This window comes from Bubalus kerabau, chromosome 3 (genome assembly GCF_029407905.1).
Source record: "Bubalus kerabau isolate K-KA32 ecotype Philippines breed swamp buffalo chromosome 3, PCC_UOA_SB_1v2, whole genome shotgun sequence".
Taxonomy (NCBI): domain Eukaryota; kingdom Metazoa; phylum Chordata; class Mammalia; order Artiodactyla; family Bovidae; genus Bubalus; species Bubalus kerabau.
The window spans coordinates 183,178,237-183,191,101 of NC_073626.1; the positions used below are offsets into that span (position 1 = coordinate 183,178,237).

The 12,865-nt window shown below is 47.8% G+C and overlaps 1 long non-coding RNA gene across 1 annotated transcript; it reads right to left on the reverse strand.

Annotated features, from left to right (window-relative positions):
* Positions 1–234: 234 nt before the first annotated feature.
* LOC129647065 (uncharacterized) lies at positions 235–1,818 on the reverse strand. The gene is made up of 3 exons (XR_008712257.1): positions 1,625–1,818; positions 1,066–1,153; positions 235–595 (listed from the first exon to the last, which is right to left on the reverse strand). It is a non-coding gene; the product is annotated as an uncharacterized LOC129647065 (long non-coding RNA).
* Between the last annotated feature and the right edge of the window lie 11,047 nt (positions 1,819–12,865).

The window sequence follows — 12,865 nt, forward strand, 5'->3', positions numbered from 1 at the left end:
AGAAATCAACCAGACTGAGGTAGGCTTTATGCCTCATGGCTTCAGAACAAATCAAGCAGACCCTTTCTAATTTCAAAACGTATCAGTTCTTCTCTTCCCCCTGAAAGCGCTAGCAACACTGGCTGACTGTGTGCAGACTGGCAGGCAGGAGGCTGGCAGGGGTCGGGGGAGCAGGAGGCTTTTCACTCTCTGCCTTTTCATGCTTTCTGAATTTCGAACCAGGTGGATGTGCTATCTATTTAAAACATTGCACTGAAATCCCTTTATTCATTTAAAAATATTTTAAAAATACAACAGTTTACGTTCAAGGTAAAAAAAACAAAACAAAACATGAATGCAGTGTGTGACCTCCTGGCAGGAAGGTTGAGAAATGGTGAAATGTGAATAAATGTTAACCAAGTGGGCCAATTACTTCAGATCCACCATCTTTGCTGCTTTTCCTTATCCTCACACACCAGGACTTTGATAAAACCAACTGGTGTCTTCAGTTCCACTCTACTCCAATCTGAATGGCAAAAAGCTAAGACTTGAGAGTCGCTCAGCTTGCTGACCTTGAGCCAATGCGCTTACCCTCTTTGAGCCTCAGTTTTCCGGTCTGTAAAATAGAGATGATAATGATACCAATTTTATGGACTGTTACGAAGATTAATGAGTTTAGGTAAGTAAGGCGCTTGGAACAACACAAAATCAGTGTCCAAAAATGATGACTCTTATTATTATTTTTACTGTTCTCTTCTAAACTTGTTTCTTTTGAGTGGGAGAATTATTAAAACCATAACAACTTAGGGCTTCCCTGGCGGTTCAAACAGTAAAGAATCTGACTGCAGTACAGGAGATCTGGGTTCAATCCATGGGTCAGAAAGATAGCCCTGGATAAGGAAATGGAAACCCACTCCAGTATTCTTGCCTGGGAAATCCCGTGGACAGAGGAGCCTGGCGGGCTACGGTCAATGGGTTCACAAAGAGCTGGACATGACTGAGTGACTAACACAATAACAACCTAAGACATGTAATGAAGGTGATCAAAATGAAGTGAATTTAATCTCTGGGCCCCCAAATACTTACAACCACGCTCTGAAGGGAATATCCATGTCATCATTTTACAGATAAGGAAACTAAGGCCTGGAGAAGGTAAGCAAGTTCCTCAAGGACACTGAGTTTGGACACAGAGAAGACAGAGGCTTGAATTAGGATTTCAAGATTCCAGATTCCATGACTTTCAATTAAAGTCTGTCTTCTGGTGTGATTATATGGCATGATCATAAAATAACAGGACTGAGTGGGGCAGTTGAATTTCAGTTTGTTTGCTTTGGGGACAGCCCCTCCCCTGACATAGTCCCAGATCCAGTAGATTCTAAGGTGGGGGTCAGGTCAGGTCTCTGGCTCACATTCTGGTCTCAGTTTTGAAGCCAAGTTCTCTCCCTGGGGAGGGATACAGGATTGGGGAGGGGGTGTCAGTGCATGGGGGTGTTGCCATGGGTGACCCTGGCCCAGCTGCTGCCTGAGCTTTCTCACGAGGAGGTTCTCCCAGCGTCCCAGATCCACCCCAGGCCCTCTGCCGCCTCCCCCGACCCTCGTCATCTAGGGAGCAGTTGTTGTAGCTTGCAAGTGTCTGGCACCAAACCTGGGAGTTAGATGCTCCAGAAAGATGAAGGGCACTGCCCAAGCAAACCTTAGGAAGCAAGAGAGCCCAGTGATCGAGAGCACAGCCTTGTAGGTTTCAAACCCAGCTCCTCCACTTCCTAGCTGAGTGGCGGTGGGCTTCACCTTTCTGAGGCTTCCACACCTGTGAAATGGGAAGGCCAGCATATCTATCTCAGATGTTGAGACGCTTTTCTTTTTTTAAAAGCGCTTTATTGAGGTATAATTTACATACCATAAAATTCACCTGTTTTAAGTACACAACTAAGTGATGTTTTAGCCTATTTAAAGAATTGTATGAGCATCACCACATCCATTTTAAAATATTTTTATTGGGGCTTCTCTGGCAGCTCAGACAGTAAAGACTGCCCATAGTGAAGAAGACCCAGGTTTGATCCCTGGGTCGGGAAGATCCCGTGGAGAAGGGAATGGCTACCCACTCCATGGACCAAGGAGCCTGGTGGGCTACAGTCCAAGGGGTCGAAAAGAGTCAGATGTGATCAGTCTCTCCAAAAAAACTTTCTTGTACTCATTAGCAGTCACTCCCCTTCTTCTTCTTAGCCTTAGGCAACCACTAATCTATATTCTATCCCTATAAATTTACCTTTCCTGGAAATTGAACATAAATGGAATTACACAATATGCTGTCCTTTGCGCTTCATTCCTTCCACTTAGGCTAATATTTTTGAGGTCCATCTATAGATTCTATACATCCGTAGTTGTTTCTTTTTTTTTTTTTGTGGTTACACTCCACAGCTTGTGGGAATCTTAGTTCCTTGACCAGGGATTGAACCCAGGCCCAAGGCAATAAAAGCACCAAGTTCTAACCACTGGAACACCAGGGAATTCCCATGTTTGCTCCTTTTTATTGCTGAGTAATATTCCATCATATATGACTGTACTACATTCTGTTAATGTGTTCATCATTTGATAGACTTTGGGGTTGTTTCCAATGTGGGGTTATAATGAGCAAGGCTGCTATGACTGTTCCCTGTACAAGGTTTTGAACAGACATATGTTTTCATTTCTCTTGGGTGAATACCTAGAAGAATGGCTAAAATCATATGGTCAATTTATATTTAACTTTATAAGAAACTGCTAGTTTTTCAAAGTCTTACATTCCCAGCAGTAACGTATGAGGATTTGCTGAGAGAATTAAATGAGATAATTAACATAAAATGCTTAGCACTGTGCCTGATTATGGAGAAGGCGATGGCACCCCACTCCAGTCCTCTCGCCTGGAAAATCCCATGGACGGAGGAGCCTGGTGGGCTGCAGTCCATGGGGTCGCGAAGAGTTGGACACAACTGAGTGACTTCACTTTCACTTTCATGCATTGGAGAAGGAAATGGCAACCCACTCCAGTGTTCTTGCCTGGAGAATCCCAGGGACGGGGAGCCTGGTGGGGTCGCACAGAGTCCGACACGACTGCAGCGACTTAGCAGCAGCAGCAGCAGTGCCTGATCACAGTGAATCTTCTATAAATGGTAGCTAGTATTAGTAGAGGTCTTAACAGAATCTTAATAGAATAGTGCTAGAATCCAAGGTACTGCTGCCTCCTTTCCTGGAAAGAAAGTGAATCTTCAAGAGGCAGTCACTCGACAGTATTAAAGCCCACACACCCTTTATCCTCTTAGCCTGGCATTCAAGGCTTTCTACACACCCCATCGCTCCATCTACCCATCCAGTCTTGGCCAGCATTCACCTTGCCCTCTAGCTTCTGCCCAGCCAAGCTGATCAACGCCTCTGCTCCTACCATTCTCTGCTGTCTCCCTCTTACTTTCTCTTCAAGTATTAAAATCCTACTTGGCCTTCAAGACTCAGGTCTAGCTCAGGTGTCTTTTCCTCTCCAAGGTCTATCTTGACTTGTTTTTTGGTCATGCTGTGCAGCATGTGGGATCATAGTTCCCTGACCAGAGGTTGAACCCATGCTTCTTGCACTGGAAGCTTGAAGTCGTCATCACGGGACCACCAGGGAAGCTGCCTACACTGACTTTCCAACTAACTAGACTAGCGCTGTCTGTGTGCTGTTGAGGACCTGAAATGTGGCTAGTCTGAACTGACATGTGCTGAATTATAATATATACATCAGATTTTGATGATTTAGCATGAAAAAGTAATGTAAAATTAGTAGGGTTTTTGGTATTAATTACAGGTTCAAATAGTATTGGGGGCATATTGGGTTAGGTAAAAATACATTATTGAAATTAATTTATTAAAAAATTTTAAAAATGAGGCTGCTAGAAAACCTTAAATCACACACATGGCTCACATCTGTGCCTAAATGCTAGTTCTACTGGGCGGCGTTGGTAAAGAGCATCAATATCTTAACAGCTGCTGTTTATTGAGCACCTCTTTTCTTACACTGTTGTATCTGTTATCTGATGTAATGCTCAGTGCAACCCTGTGGGGAGATGTTATGAATATCTCCTTTTTACAGATAAGAAAACAGAGGGAAGGTGTGGTCTCCCCAAGGTCACACAGCTGGACACTAGCAGGATTCAAACCCAAGCTGATTGCCGCCAAAGCCCATGGTCTTCCATTCTGCTGCACATACCACTGAAGCATCAAGGGGGGTCTCCTGGGGTGCCTTTGGCTGGAATCAGAATAGCTCTTCATGGTAATGAATCATGCTAATCAGAAGCTCTGACTGAATGCTTGTCTTTCATAAACACGAAAGGAGAAAGCAGATTAATTAATAGAAGCAGTGCATTTGGAATAAGGCAGATCTTGGCACCTCTGGGTGTAATAAGATTGAGAACTAAGGATCTAAGTACGTATCTCGTTTGACAGGTGGGGACACTGGTGCCCAAAAGGGAGAAGGTTTGTCCAGGGTTGTCAGCCAGTGGCAGAGCCACATGCGAAAGCAGGGTTTCTGGGCTCTCAGGCTGAGTTCCCCTGCATGGACCTCACTGTCCATACATGGAAGGCCCCTGCCCCCAGCCACCTGGAAGCCTTTTGTCTTGAACCAGCCCCCTTCCTCTCCCCAGCCTATCCTGAGGACTAGAGAGAAGGGGGGGTCAGGAGACCCAACTCATTCCCACCAGGGTCCCAAGGCCACAATCCGGTCCTGGGCCAGGAATTCCTTTCAGAGACTGAATTAAACTGAGCCCGAAAATAATTCTGCACCCTTGGACGCCTCCAGGAGCTCCTTATTCCAACTCTGCCGGATCTAGTGGGCCAGGCCTGCCCAAGTCTGTTCTCGGCCATCTTCTGGGCTCCCCCAGACTTCCCCTGCCAGCTCCCGTCTCCACTCATACGTTAGGGAGACGGGGTGTTTAAATGTGTAAAGACTGCCCACATCCCTGTGCCCTCTTCCCAGCCTCTCCAAACAGGCAGGAGAAAGGGCGAGAGAGACGTCCCAAACCGGGCATTATCATTGCTATGAGCCAACCCAGGAGGGCCCGAGCCAGAGGCACAGAGAAGAAACCCCAGACGCAGACACAAAGGGGAACCAAGAGTGTGCCCAAGACAGAAGAACAAGGACGGACGCGTAGATCAAGATCAAGGCACGGAGCGAGAGACGAAGAGAAGAGACAGAAGAGAAAGAGAAAGGAGGTGGAGATGAAAAAGGGATTCAGAAAAAGGAAAACGAGAGGAAGGCAGAGCAGGAAGAAGAGAGAGAAATGAGAACGTGCGGGAGAGACCGCAAGAGCAAGAGAGGCGCGACGGGGGCGAGGAGGAAGGGGGCACCCCGAGGGTGCGAGGGGCGATGGGGGCGATCGGGGGGCGCCCGGGCCGCGGGGGTCCCGGGGTGGGGAGGGCGGCGGGCCTTCCTCTCGGCGCCTCTCCCCGCCGCGGCGGTCGGAGCAGCCGCATTCCTCCGGGTTTCCCACACACTCGCCATCAAAGAGTCCCCAAAGCCCCGACTTTTCCCGCGCCCCTCCCCCGCCAGGGCCGGAGAAGCTATTTTTCACCCCCTCCTGGTCTTTAATCTGTTGTGGGGGAAAGAAAGCGGCTTTTGTTGGGCGAGGGGCTGCGCGAGGGGGCGGGGCGGGGGAGCCGGCGATTGTGTGTCCCGGCAGCTGCGCGCCCCGGGCCGCCGGGTGGGGCCGCCGGGGCGCGGGCGGGGAGGGCCCCCCCGAGATCGGGCCGGGCCGGGGTGGGGCGCAGGGGCGCGGGCGCGGATGGCCGGGGCAGGTCGACCCGGCCCGGGATGGGGCCCGCGGGGGCGCGGGGTGCGGGCGGGAGGGTCGCAGGGGCCGAGGGAGTGGAGGAAAAGGGCCACCCGGGCGCGCAAGCCCATTGTCCTCTTGGTCCTGTTCTGCAGCTGGCCCCGAGATTGGGGGAAGATGGGCACACGCGGAAAGGGCACGTGGGGAGAAGGCTGCACACCCGCAGGAGGTCGTATACTCAGGCAGGGGGCCACGAGAACCGCACTTTTAAGTAACACGCAGGGAGACACGTGCACACACACACACACACATACACACACACACTGTCTCACCAGGGACACAGACACACAAACTCTCAAGAAGGGTCCCACAGCCAGAGAGGGGCCAACACCACACACTCTGGGAGGAACACACACATTCAAAAGAAGAACCCACTTACACACATACACAGACACCCACACACCACCTGACACCATGAAGGTCTGTTCAGCAACGTGGGTTTCCAATATGAATTTCCTTTTCCTTCCGGTTGGATTCCTGGGTGGGGAAGATCCCCTGGAGAAGGAATAGGCTACCCACTCCAGTGTTCTTGGGCTTCCCTGGTGGCTCAGTTGGTAAAGAATCCACCTGCAATGCAGAAGACCTGGGTTCGATCCCTGGGTTGGGAAGATCCCCTGGAGAAGGGAAAGGCTACCCCCTCCAGTATTCTAGCCTGGAGAAGTCCATGGACTATATCCTCCATGGGGTCACAAGGAGTCGGACACGACAGAGCGACTTTCATGTCACTTCACTTCTCCTTCCAACCCCCATTTTTCCTTAAGACTGGCCTGCATTCTCCAGTATTAGCTTCTAGACCCTCCCTCCAGTTGGCAGCCTGGCTCATGCTTTGGAGCACAAGCTCTGGACTCAAGCAGCTGTGCTCTGCCTCCTAACAGCTGTGTGACCTTGGGTGAGTCGCCTCACCTCTCTGAGCTTCGATGGATATGTGGGTTGTAGGAGATAATATATGTAAGATGCCTGACTCATCGTTGGCACTTGGTAAAACTAATCCCTTATGAGCCTGCTGATGCTGGGGCCCCAGTAACGAAGACACTCAGGGGCAGCTGTGGCCGGTCTGTCTTCAGCCTTCCCGCACCCCTGCACTTCTACCTCAATGCCCAGTTGGGCGTGGAATTGGCCCCAGCAGGGTCAGCTCTGTCCCCAGGCCAGATCCGTCCCATCCCAACCTCAATACCTACCCTTTGAACTGCTGCTGGGACCTGGACCAACACAAGACAATATCGGGGCAGGGTGAACATTGCTTTTCCATGATCCTTTTTTTTTTTTTTTAACCTTCATTTTTTCTTGCCTTGCTTCCATCATCTTTCTAAAGCCCTTCCTGAACCCCAGTAGTGACAGCCCTAATCCAATTGTCAGTATCTGTCTGTGGTAAAGAACATCCCCTAAGGGGTCTCCCATGAGTGATCACTGGGATGGAGCTTAATTCAGTACATCCTTACTCATTGCCCATTCTCTGCCAGGCACTGTGAGGGATACTGAGACTAGGGAGACAATATGACATAATTACAAAGCAGGTGAGCTATAAACCCCACAGGATGGTTGGAAGAGTTCAGTGAAACTATGAAGGAAAGTGCTTTGGAAATAGCAAAACCTCTGCAATAATTCCTTTTCCTTTTGCTACTTGATTCCCACATAACCTGCTGCTGCTCTCCAAAGACTAGAAGCTCCAAACCTTTCTTTCTTTTTTTCTCCAAACTTCTCTTAACAGGGAAATGAGGTTATCCCTATCTGTCCTCATTAGCTGAGAAATATTGGAGAAGGAAATGGCAACCCACTCCAGTGTTCTTGCCTGGAGAACCCCAGGGACGGGGGAGCCTGGTGGGCTGCCGTCTATGGGGTCGCACAGAGTCGGACACAACTGATGCGACTTAGCAGCAGCAGCAGCAGCAGCTTGAGTGAGGGAATTAGTCCTTGTGTGTCTGGACACTGTGTGCAGCTTGAAAGTCTGTCTCCATCCTTTTATTCATCAATGTTTGAGCCACCAGACCTGAGAGTTCAGATTTTGATTGTTGGAATTTTTTTCTCCTGGCTCCGTGGACAAGTCTCTTTGACCTTCAGTACCTTTGTCATAATACCTACCCTCAAAAGAGAAGATTATACAAGACAGAATTTATAAAACACCAGCACAAGATAGGTTATCAGAAAGTAAATTCCCTTCGTACTTCCCTGCGGTTGTCCACCCACCCACATACCTCCCAGATGCCAACCCAGCCTCTGGACGTCCCACGGTCACTGCCTACCTGCTGACATAAGGGCTTAGTTAACTTCAGGGTGGTATGACTGGACCAAGCTAGGCTAGCTTTGTGTTGAAAGAAGGAGAGAGGCAGGAAACTCAACTCCAAAGCTGACTCCTAAATACAGGAGTAGTCAGTTTGCACTTTGTTTAAGAATAAACATCCCTTAAAGCATGAACAGGAAGGTTTTTTTGGGGAAAAAAAAACCTTCAGATTTCCAAGAAATTTCCAAAGCTCTCTGAGTCTCTCTCTGCTTAGAAAATATTTTCTAATACCTTAGTGTCTGTCTTCCAACCTAATGATTGTCCCCCTTGCTTTTCTCTATCGGGTAGAATAAAACGTCTCAGGAGCAGACTACTTTCCTAGGAGGTCCCTTGAAAGGGCAGAAGGAAAAGCATAAACACAGAAGGATAAAAGCTTTGAAACAGGTACCTGGGTACAAAATTTGGATCTGTAGCTTATTAGCCATGTAACCCTAGGCAAGTATATTAACTTCCCTGAGCCTCGGTCTGCTGGAACACAGAATGATTCAATGAGATAATGCATAAGGCAAGAAGGACTTGGCAAATATAACTATTCAGTGAAGGACGATGACGATGATGACGATAATGATGAGACTGAGTACTTCTGAACTGTAGAGGAGCCCATCTTGGAGGCCTCTGATGTCCACATTCCTGTAAGGGCTCATGCCTGAGATCCAGAGGCTCCCCATAGTCTTCTTCTCAGTATTGCCCACGTTCCTGAGAACAGTCTCAGCAGGAACCATTAAGCTTCTTGAAACCACCTCACTCACCAGGGGCTATATCACATCACAGCACATGAAAATAACTAATTGGATCCTGTGGCACTTTCTATCCCTTGTCCCCTTGATCCTCCCAGCTGTTAAGTGGGTGGGTATTTCTCCCCATTTTACAGAGGAAACAACTGAGGCAGAGGCAGCCTAGGTAGTCCATCCAAGGGTTTGAGCCTGGCTTTGAACCTGCATTCCCTGTGATCTTCTTGTTTCACAAGAGTCTCAAGCTGTAGTTTGAGGTCTAGCCTTGCTAGGGGGAGAGGGAGGGGTATGTTCTAAGTGTGTGGCTAGGAAATCCTCCTCACACTCTTACAGGTACTTTGTGAGTAGACAGGTGTGTGTGTGTGTGTGTGTGTGTGTGTGTGTGTATGTGTGTGTTAGTCACTTGGTCTGTCCAGTTCTCTGTGACTCCATAGACTGTAGCCTATCAGGCTCCTCTGTCCATGGAATTCTCCAGGCAAGAATACTGGAGTGGGTTGCCATTCCCTTCTCCAGGGGATCTTCCAGACCCAGGGACTGAACCAGGGTCTCCTGCACTGCAGGCAGATTCTTTACTGTCTGAGCCACCATGGAAGTCAAACAGGTACATATTAGGAAATGCAGCATCTGAGGATTCCTGAGACCCCTAAGGTATCCCTAATACAGCAGACTACCCTAATTCAAAAGAGATTTAGAGGGCAGAGTGGACAGGGAGCCACATGAAGGGTAGGTATGGGTCCTGGCTACAGGTCAGCAACTGATATCCGAGTACTTCTGAACTGTAGAGGAGCCCATCTTGGAGGCCTCTGATGTCCACATTCCTATAAGGGCTCATGCCTGAGATCCAGACGCTCCCCATAGTAAAAAGAGTAACTTTGGGCAAGAAAGAGTAACTTTGGGCAAGATTCAGAGGTTCCCTTGATCCCCACTTTCGACATTAAAAGCAAAAAATAGAAAGGTAGATAGAAGCTCAGTTTAGGCAAAAAGACATCTGCAATTCTCATCATCATTACTTTGGCTTTGAAATCGACAGCTCAGAGACCCCCCACCACTTTTTAAAATTTTAAAGACAAAACAGTATAACTTAACAGTTCTGCCAACTCTTAAAAAAAAAAAAATCAGAGATCACAACACTGACTTTTTCTTTCTTTTTCTTTTTTTTTTTTAATTTTGGCAAAGGAAGATTCAGTTCCTGGAAATGCTTGCAAAATGATTCCTGACACTGGGGGGAGATAGTTAAAAAAAGAAGAAGACGAAAACTTATTAAACACATGTAGTAAAGGACGAAGGTGGGAAGAAAGCGAATCAACGAAAGAAAGGAAAGATCTAAAAGAGATAGACGGTGGGGAGGGGGGAAGCCATTAAAGGGCCCCAATTCAAGGAACGTTATCAAGTTCTCAGCATCTGCAATTCACAAGCCGCTTGTGAGTCGGGGAGGTGCAGACTCCGCCCCTTTCTCGGGTGTCGGACGCTCATTGGTGGGGGCGGCAGTCGCCGGCCGGTGACTGCCCGAGGAAAGGTTGCCTGGGACACGCATCCCTGTGTGAACGCATGACGTCCCACCCTGGCGCCAGGCTGTCTGGGGCTGAGTCTTAGATCAACACAGCTGTGGGACCGGGACCCACAGCTGGGCAAAGGAGCGGATTCCTCAACAAAAAATAGGATTGTGAGAAAAGTTCTGAAACAAAAACAGCGCAGACAAAAGCCTTAATGACATCCTTTCATAAAAATAAAAAATGCAAGAGGGGGGAAAAAGCTGGTAAAAGGAGCAGAACTGGGAACAGAAAGTTCAGAGGCATTTGGGATAAGAGACTGAGGCCCCACCACCGCTAAACAAGTTGCAGAAGGCCTGAGCTAGCCCTTCAGTCCGCTGTTGGGAAAAAGAAGTCTTTTGGGTTCAAACTTTATCCAGTGTTCTCAACCGTAACCCATTTCTTTCAGAATTAGCATCTTACATTGGAGAGTACCCTTAGAGGTCATTTGCTGCCCCCTCCCCCAATTTTACAAAAAAATGAAGCCCAGGAAGGAAGGAAATTCTTCCAAGGCCACATTGCAAGTTATTGACATGACCAGGAAAGAATTCTGCTTGCTAATCCCACTGCATCTCTTTTCTGCCTGTGTCGCCCAGCTTCTGGGCATTTTAGCCTGAAAGCATCTTTAGAGATAACGCGAAAGTGCTTTGCAAACTGCTGTACAAGCCTGAGACATCAGTGGTAGTGATGCAGGAGTGAAAAAGAGATGGGGGAATCTATGTGGCTGCTGCTAAGTCGCTTCAGTCGTGTCCAACTCTGTGCGACCCCATGGACGGCAGCCCACCAGGCTCCCCGTCCCTGAGATTCTCCAGGCAAGAGTACTGAAGTGGGTTGCTGTTGCCTTCTCCCGAATCTATGTGGACCTGTGGACTAAGCACGGACCACTCAACCAGACACATACACTCAACAGTCACTTGCCTTCACATCCACTCAATCAGTCCTCAGGCACCAAGGAGACTAATGGATGAGATGGAGACAGTATGTTAAGCGCCTTGCAGAGAAGAGACATTTGATAATTACATGTGGAAGGAAGGAGGTAGGTCTAATTAGCTCCATTTTATAAATTGGAAAATTGAGGCAGAGAGACGTGACTTACCCAAAACTCACAGGTTTACTAAAAAAGAATGGAAATTTGAACATAAATCTGCCTAGCCTCAGAGGCCATGATTTTTTCCAGAACCTGGGCTTGACTATTTTGCACAAACCATGGAGGCCTGTGTGACAGAAAAGGAAAAGTTTTTCTTTTTGGTCATGCAGGAGTCCTCATAGTCACCATATTCCCTTCCTGAGACCAAATAGCTGACAGGCTCTCCAGTTGACTTCTGTAGCATACATAGACTGATTTGTCCATTCACAGGATATCTTCACCTTCTTTTATACTAAAGAGACTGTCCTTTAAAACATCCATATTTCAGGAAGAAATCTTTTGAAGACCTTTTACCTGGGACACAGATTCCTGTGGTATGACAGCTAAAAAAAAAAAAAAAGGCTTTGGGGCTGGCTCTGCCATTATTTGTGGTGTGACCTTGGAAACATCTTAAAACTCCTTTCTGGACCCTTTACCATCCCACACCTGCCTGTCCAAATTTCATAAAGCATCAGACTGCTAGAGTTGGAAAGGATTTTAAATAATCACTTAGCACCATTTCCCCATTTTAGTCACAAGGAACCAAGCCCAGGGTACCTGAGCTTGTCCACGATCACAGGACAGATTATTGGCAAGGCTGGGAAGTTGAATCCAGGACTCCTAATTCCCAGTCTAGAGTCCTGTTTTACTGACTCTTTTGCGATTGTCCTAGCTCTGAGCTCCCATTGTCCCGTTAATCAGTGCCACATAGCATAGAACTCTTAATTGTTTCCGGTGTGAATCTTGTCTCCCCAAATCCTGGGATCCTTGAGAGCAGAAGTCACTGTTTTAAGGAAAGCAACTCCATAAATATTCATCAAGTGACTGATGAGGGAAGCAACCATTGAGGGATCCCACCTGGTCACTCCCCAGACAGAAACCAGCATTCAGAGGCTGCACTTTCCCCCAAACCCTTGGAAATGACAAAAAGACAAGCAAAGAATGCAATGTCCCATTGCAATACGGGGCTTACTCGCCTGTCTCCCGGTCCCTTTCTTGGGGGCTCTCAGATAGAGCTGGAGCCATTTCAGCAAGGCTAAGAATAATCAAGTCCAGGTGGCCTGCCCTTCCACAGCAGAAAGAGACAGACAATAGAGTGATGAAATTACCAAACTATTGTTTTCTGCATAGAGGTGTGTGGAGAATGTGGGGTTGGAGGGAGGGAGAAGGGAGAGTTAAAAAAAAAGATTAACTGACCCAAAGGGAGCTCCTAAAAAGGTTATCTAGAAATCAGCCCATCTGTATCCCATATTCAAAACCCTGTCCAAAATTCTAATCAAACTCACTTCCAAAACATAACTGGGCATATGTTTGGCTCCTTATGGAATGCATGGGGCCAGAGGGTAGGAGCTTTTTTCCTTCCCCAAGCAAAAACCACAATTCAA